This window comes from Mustela lutreola, chromosome 2 (genome assembly GCF_030435805.1).
Source record: "Mustela lutreola isolate mMusLut2 chromosome 2, mMusLut2.pri, whole genome shotgun sequence".
NCBI lineage: Eukaryota > Metazoa > Chordata > Mammalia > Carnivora > Mustelidae > Mustela > Mustela lutreola.
Genome location: NC_081291.1, coordinates 35,916,385 through 35,923,031, shown reverse-complemented (window position 1 = coordinate 35,923,031; position 6,647 = coordinate 35,916,385). Strand labels below are relative to the sequence as shown.

Below are 6,647 nucleotides of genomic sequence, written 5' to 3'. Positions count from 1 at the left end.
CTGGGATCGAGTCCCGCATCGGGCTCTCTGCTCAGCAGGGAGCCTGCTTCCTCTTCTCTCTCTGCCTGCCTCTCCACCTGCTTGTGATCTCTCTCTGTCAAATAAATAAATAAAATATTTTTTTAAAAAAAGATATATAAGTTAATACAATAAAACAGAGAACTCATAAATAAACCCATGTTTATATGGTCAATTAAACTATGGCAAAAGATCCAGGAATATACAATGGTAAGAAGACAGTCTCTTCAGTACATGGTGTTGGGGAAACCAGACAACTACATGCAAAAGAAGAAACTGGACTCCTGTCTTACACTATGCACACAAACCCAACACACATTAAAGAGCTAACTATAGTTAGGAGTCTATTTCTTGGTTTACCTCTCTCTCTTTTTACTCCTAAGCTCATTCATTGTTTCCTAACTATAGAGAACAAACTGATGGTTACCAGAGGGGAGGTAGGTGGGAGAATGGGTTAAACAGGTGATGGGGATTAAGGAACGGATTTGTTGTGATGAGCACTAGATGTTGTATGAAAGTGTTGAATCACTAAATTATATACCTGAAACTGATACTGTACTGTATGTTAACTAAGTGGAATTTAACAAAAATTCTTAAAAAAGACTTAATTATAAGACCTGAAACCATAAAATTCCTAAAAGAACACAACAAATTCTTAGACATAGGGTTTAGCAATCTTTTTCAGAATCTGCCTCCTCTCACAAGGAAAGCAAAAGCAAAATAAACTATTGAGACTGTATCAAACTAAAGTGATTTTGCACAGCAAAGAAAAAGAATCAGCAAGATGAAAAGGCAACCTACTTCTCTTATTACAGAAGATATTTGCAAATGATATATTCAATAAGATGTTTCTTTGTTTTCTTTTTTTTTTAAATATGGAACGCGTCATGAATTTGCGTGTCATCCTTGCGCAGGGGCCATGCTAATCTTCTCTGTGTCGTTCCGATTTTAGTATATGTGCTGCCGAAGCAAGCACTTTATTTCTAACACATATAAAGAATTCATACAATTTAACAACAAAAACAAAACCAAACAACATGAGTAAAAAAACAGGCATAGGTTCTAAATAGATCGTTCTCCAAAGAAGACATACAGATGGCCAAAAAAACATCAAAAAATGTTCAACCTCACTAATCATAGGGGAAATGAAAATCAAAACCACTGAGACACTCTCTCACACCTGTCAGAATGACTAAAATAAAAATAAAATAAAATAAACCCAAGAAATTACAAGTGTTGGTGAGGATCTGGAGAAAAGAGAACCCCGGTCCACTGTTGGTAGGACTGTATATTAGTGCAGTCACTATGGAAAACAGTAAAGAGATTCCTGAAAAAATTAAAAAGATCATACAATCCAATTCTATTTCTAGGCATTTATCCAAAGAAAACAAAAACACTCATTAGAAAAGATATATGCCCCTGATGTTCATTTTAACATTATTCATAATAGCTAAGATATGGAAACAATGTGTGTCTGTCACCAGATGAATAGATGAAAAAGATACAGCATGTATATAAAATGGAATACCATTCAGCCATAAAAAGAATGAGAAAGATCTCGTTGTGACAACACATTGTGACAGCACATGTTTGTGTGACAACACAAACAATTGTGACAACACATAGGGATCCTGAGGATATTATGCAAAATGAAGTCAGTCAGACAGAGAAAGACAGATACCATATGATCTCATTTAAATGTGGGATCTAAAAATCAAAACAAACAAATAAACAAATAAAAAATATGTAAATATAGAGAACAAACTGGTGGTTGCCAGAGGGCAGGATGGTGGGGAGATAAGTGAAATAGTTCAGGGGGATTAAGAGGTACAAACTTCTACTTATAAAATAGGTAAGTCATGGGGATGTAAAGTATAAGGAACCTGGTCAATAATACTATAAACTGTAATAGCTTTATATGGTGACAGATGGGTCACTTACCATGATGATCATTATGTAATGTATATAGATGTCAAACCATGATGCTATACACCTGAAATTAATACATTAATTCATGTCAACTATACTTCAATAAAAAGAATTAATTAGGAAAAGAAGTCAGACACACCAAAATGTACATATCAAGGGCCTGGGTGGCTCAGTGGGTTAAGCCTCTGCCTTCAGCTCAGGGCACAATCTCAGGGTCCTGGGATTGAGCCCTGCATCGGGCTCTCTACTCAGCGGGGAGCCTGTTCCCCACCCCCAGCCTGCCTCTCTACTTACTTGTGATCTCTGTCTGTAAAATAAATAAATAAATAAAATCTTTAAAATAATTTAAAAATGTACATATCATATGGTTCCATTATATAAAGTATAATGTTGAAAAAATTAATCTATACTGTTCAAAAGTCAGAATCATGGGTAGTTGGAAGTGGGTGGAGTCATGTCTGGAAAGAAGCATGAGGGTCTTGTGATGTGCCTGCTTATGAATGTGCTTCCCACAAGTTTGTCCAGTTTGTGAAAATATATTGAGCTATACACTTGCATGTGCATATATATTTCTCTATGAAAACTGTATTTCAATTAAATTTAGTGTTAAAAAATGAAATGCTGTAACAATTGTGTCTGTTCAATTTATATATTGTTTTTCATGTTAACTTTATGATAATGAACAGCTAAGTGTAATTAATAACAGCACTATCATCTTTCTGCAGAATATTTTTTTTATAAATTAATTAGTGACTCATTTGTAAAACACACAGCAAAAATCTAGTTCTTCTACAAAATGGGTTGAGTAGGGTTTTCATAGCATTGCTGTAGCAATATGATAGTTATGTCATTTATTTTTTGGATAGGCTTAACTGTATTAGCACACCTGAAAATTGCAGAATAAATATTCTATAATTCCACTTTAGAAAGGCATTTTATTACACAAACATTAAAATCCACTCCTTCAGATAATAAAACAAAGGTAACTGAACTTGCAACCATTTGAGGTTTAATGTCAGAACTTTGTTCTTAAAATGAAAAGTATACGGACTCAATTATCTTTGAAAGGTCCCGAGTAGTACAGCATAACAGAGAGGGAATTACAACTCAGTCTGCACAAGATATATGGCTTTTCCTCTATCATTAATTCAATCATTTTTCTTCCTATTTAGCATGAGATAAAGAAGCTGGCTTGCATTTATAGCCATTTTATTAAGGGGTGACAAAACGATCAGAAACATACCAGCCCCACATACATCTGGGAGCTCTAATGACCTGAGGTAATAGATTTATAGTTCAGAGTTCCTGTAAAATGTATGCTCACTGGATAAAAGGGCAAGTTGGATTTTCCATAGTATTTAAATTATTTTCTCTTTCATTCTCTCTTATCTTCCCTCCCTGATCCCAATGTAGCGCACCAATATGGGAATTCACAAAAATTAATCCCAGATATGGGACTGTATTGTACTATGGAAAGGTCTGAATTTTATAGTCACACAAATCTGGAATTAGTTGCTGGATCTGCTGCTTACTGTCAACTGATGACACTTAGTGGACTTGTCTGGAAAACAGGAATGACATCGATCTTATCTTGTCATACTAAAAATGAAAGGTAGGGTGCCTGGGGTGGCTCACTTGGTTAAGCACCTGCCTTCAGGTCAAGTCACGATCCCAGGGTCCTGGGATTGAGCCCCATATTGGGCTTCCGGCTCAGTGGAAAGTCTGCTTCTCCCTCTGTCTGCCACAGCCCCTGCTTGTCTTTCTGTCAAATAAATAAATAAAATCTTTTTTAAAAAAGTAAATGTATATAAAATATCTTATGAGTTGTAGAGTATTTGGCATATAATGAGTGCTCAATAAATGACAGCTATTATTACTGTGTTAAAAGAAGGTGAAAGCAAATAAACGTTATGAAATTACTATGATCCATTCTTAAACCAAAGTTTAACGTTACTCTTCTTCGAATTGGAGAAGTATGTTTTTACTTCAAGGATATATACATTTCACCCAACCCAGGATCCTTGGTCTAAAGCTCAAAACCATGTGGCCATGGTGGTTTCCTTTTTAGGATCCATGCCCCTGGCATAATGGCTTGGAAGGCCATCCACGAGGAAGTGGAGTCTAATTCCCCAGGGCCAGGCATCGGAGCCGACTTAGGGCATGCTTGGCCAACGAAATGCAGCAACAGAAGCAAGTGCCACACTAGGTTTGGGCTTCAAGAGGTCACGTGAGCTCACTTTGTGTCTTTGGGGAATCTATTTTGGCCATGAGAACAACCTCAGAAGGAAGAGATACAATATAGGTAGGAGGCCGTCCAGCTAACTCTCCCAGTTGAGGTTCCAGACATGTGCAGGACCCCAAACTCATGAGCGGATCCAGCCTACCATTTTCCCGTGGCCACCCCTGACTGATCGCAAACACACGGGGGTGACCCGCACGTTAGAACTGCCCAGCAGAATTAGGAGCCAAATAAATGCTCATTATTTTAAGTCATTATTATAGGTGGTTTTTTACTCAACCATATCTACCTGCTAAAGACCATATGTTTTCTCATCAGTTCTTCAAAATTTTCTTTTAAACTAAGAGCATTAGTTGCCTTTGGAGGTTCAGTAGAGTGTAGTATCCCTGTATATCATTTAATACAATCAGACATTCCTTAAGATTCTTGTGAGACGTATGTATACACAAACTTACAGTTGGATTTATAAAAATGCTTTATTGACTTCAGAATCTTCTAGGTTTCCTTTTCAGTATAGCCCCAGTAGATCTACAGTGACAAAGCCAATACTTAGGTCCTAATTTTCAGTATGCTTTGATACACACACACACACACACACACACACACACAGAGACATGATTCTCACCAAGGTGTTGAGGTAAGGAATTTATTTCAGACTTCCTGTATAATTAGGAGACATCTGATTAAAAAGATCAGCTTTAATATCAGCTTAGTATAGCTGTATGAAGGAAGGTACTTTTAAACTCCTTTTTTTTTTTTTAAGATTTTATTTATTTATTAGAGAGACAGGGAGAGAACACAAATAGGCAGAGCAGCAGGCAGAGGAGGAGGGCTCTCCATCAAGCAGGGAGCTGGATGTGGGGCTCAATTCCAAGACCTGAAGATCACGACCTGCGCCAAAGGCAGACACCCAAACAACTGAGCCACCCAGGTGCCCCTTAAACTTCTTTTTAAATTTATTTTTATTTTATTTTATTTATTTATTTGACAGACAGAGATCACAAGTAGGCAGAGCAGCAGGCAGGGAGAGAGGGGGAAGCAGGCTCCCCGCTTAGCAGAGAGCCCAATGTAGGGTTCAATCCCAGGACCCTGGGATCATGACCTGAAACAGAAGGCAGAGGCTTTAACCCACTGAGCCACCCAGGCATCCTTCTTTTTAAATTTAAATAAGTACATACAGTGAAAATTAAATTCATCTTCCTCCCCTGACTCATTCTAAAGACAGTCTCGTTGCCAATTTCTTAGGCATCCGTTCAGAGATATCAAATCTGTTTGTATACATAATGTATATGTATACACAAAATTATGTGTGTGTGCATTTGTGTGTATGTATGTATACTTGTTCCCCTCCTTGCTCCTTTGCATTTTACAGTTTATCTTAGAAATCACTTCACATCACTAAATACAGATTTTAAGACAGACCTGAAGCAAGACAAGCCGACTTGACGTACACAATGGTTCCTGCTGCTGAGTAACTGGGAAGGGAAGCTGACTGGTGTCTAGAAGACTGTTCGTTTCCAATTTTCTATTCAACTTCTGATTTTTTTTAAGGATTTATTTATTTATTTGAGAGAGACAGGGGGAGGCAGAGGAAAGGGAGAATCTCAAGCAGAACCCAAGGTGAGGCTTGACCTCACATCCCTGAGATCATGATCCGAGCCAAAATCAATAGTCAGGCACTCAACCCACTGAGTGCCACAGGTGCCCCCCAATTTTTTTGATTCCTTTCATTGAAGAGAGAGATGGGGTATGAGTGCCAGGAAATTAGAGATCACTGGAGACTGTTCACTGCTCCTCTCCTTAAACAACATTTGATGAACTCATGGTATGGATTTAGCCCAATCAGTAGTCACTGATTTAAATAAAATAAGCCCCAGAATTTGAAAGAACAGAGAAAATTCAGCTTCAGCTTGGATCAAGTTCTTTTGAGTGTGTAATTACTTAGAACACACACACACACACACATTTAGTGACTTAATAATATTAGTGAGCCTTATATTTTCTATAAATGCCTATGTAGGAAATCAGTCTATATCCTTAAAAGAAAATCAGATGCTAAGGAAAGCATCTGTGCTACCAAATGCCAGGAATGTGTGATTTATACACCCAAAGCCCAGAAATGATTAGATCATATAGGAGGTGATGGTACAGATACGAGTCCTGAGTTCAAAGACAAAGGCCATATTTACTTAGAAGTCAAGTTTACACAATTGAGAACTCTGCATTTTTCATAGGAATGCTTGTGGCATGATGACCACCCTTCCTAAAATTCCTCTTAAAAACAGTGTAATACACCACAAATGCATCTAAATTCCTTTTAGCCCAGAAAAACATCAGTGATACAGTTTCTAAACTCTTCTCAGTCTGTTTTGCGTCACATACAGAAGACATATAGTCGGTTTGGTATTTTCTTTTGTTTGTTCATCAGTCAGTTGATTTTCCTGTTACCACCAAATTCAGA

General features: G+C 37.4%; 1 non-coding gene across 1 annotated transcript; it reads right to left on the bottom strand.

Annotated features, from left to right (window-relative positions):
• Positions 1-887: 887 nt before the first annotated feature.
• LOC131826133 (U6 spliceosomal RNA) lies at positions 888-994 on the bottom strand. The gene has a single exon (XR_009351427.1). It is a non-coding gene; the product is annotated as a U6 spliceosomal RNA (small nuclear RNA).
• Positions 995-6,647: the final 5,653 nt, after the last annotated feature.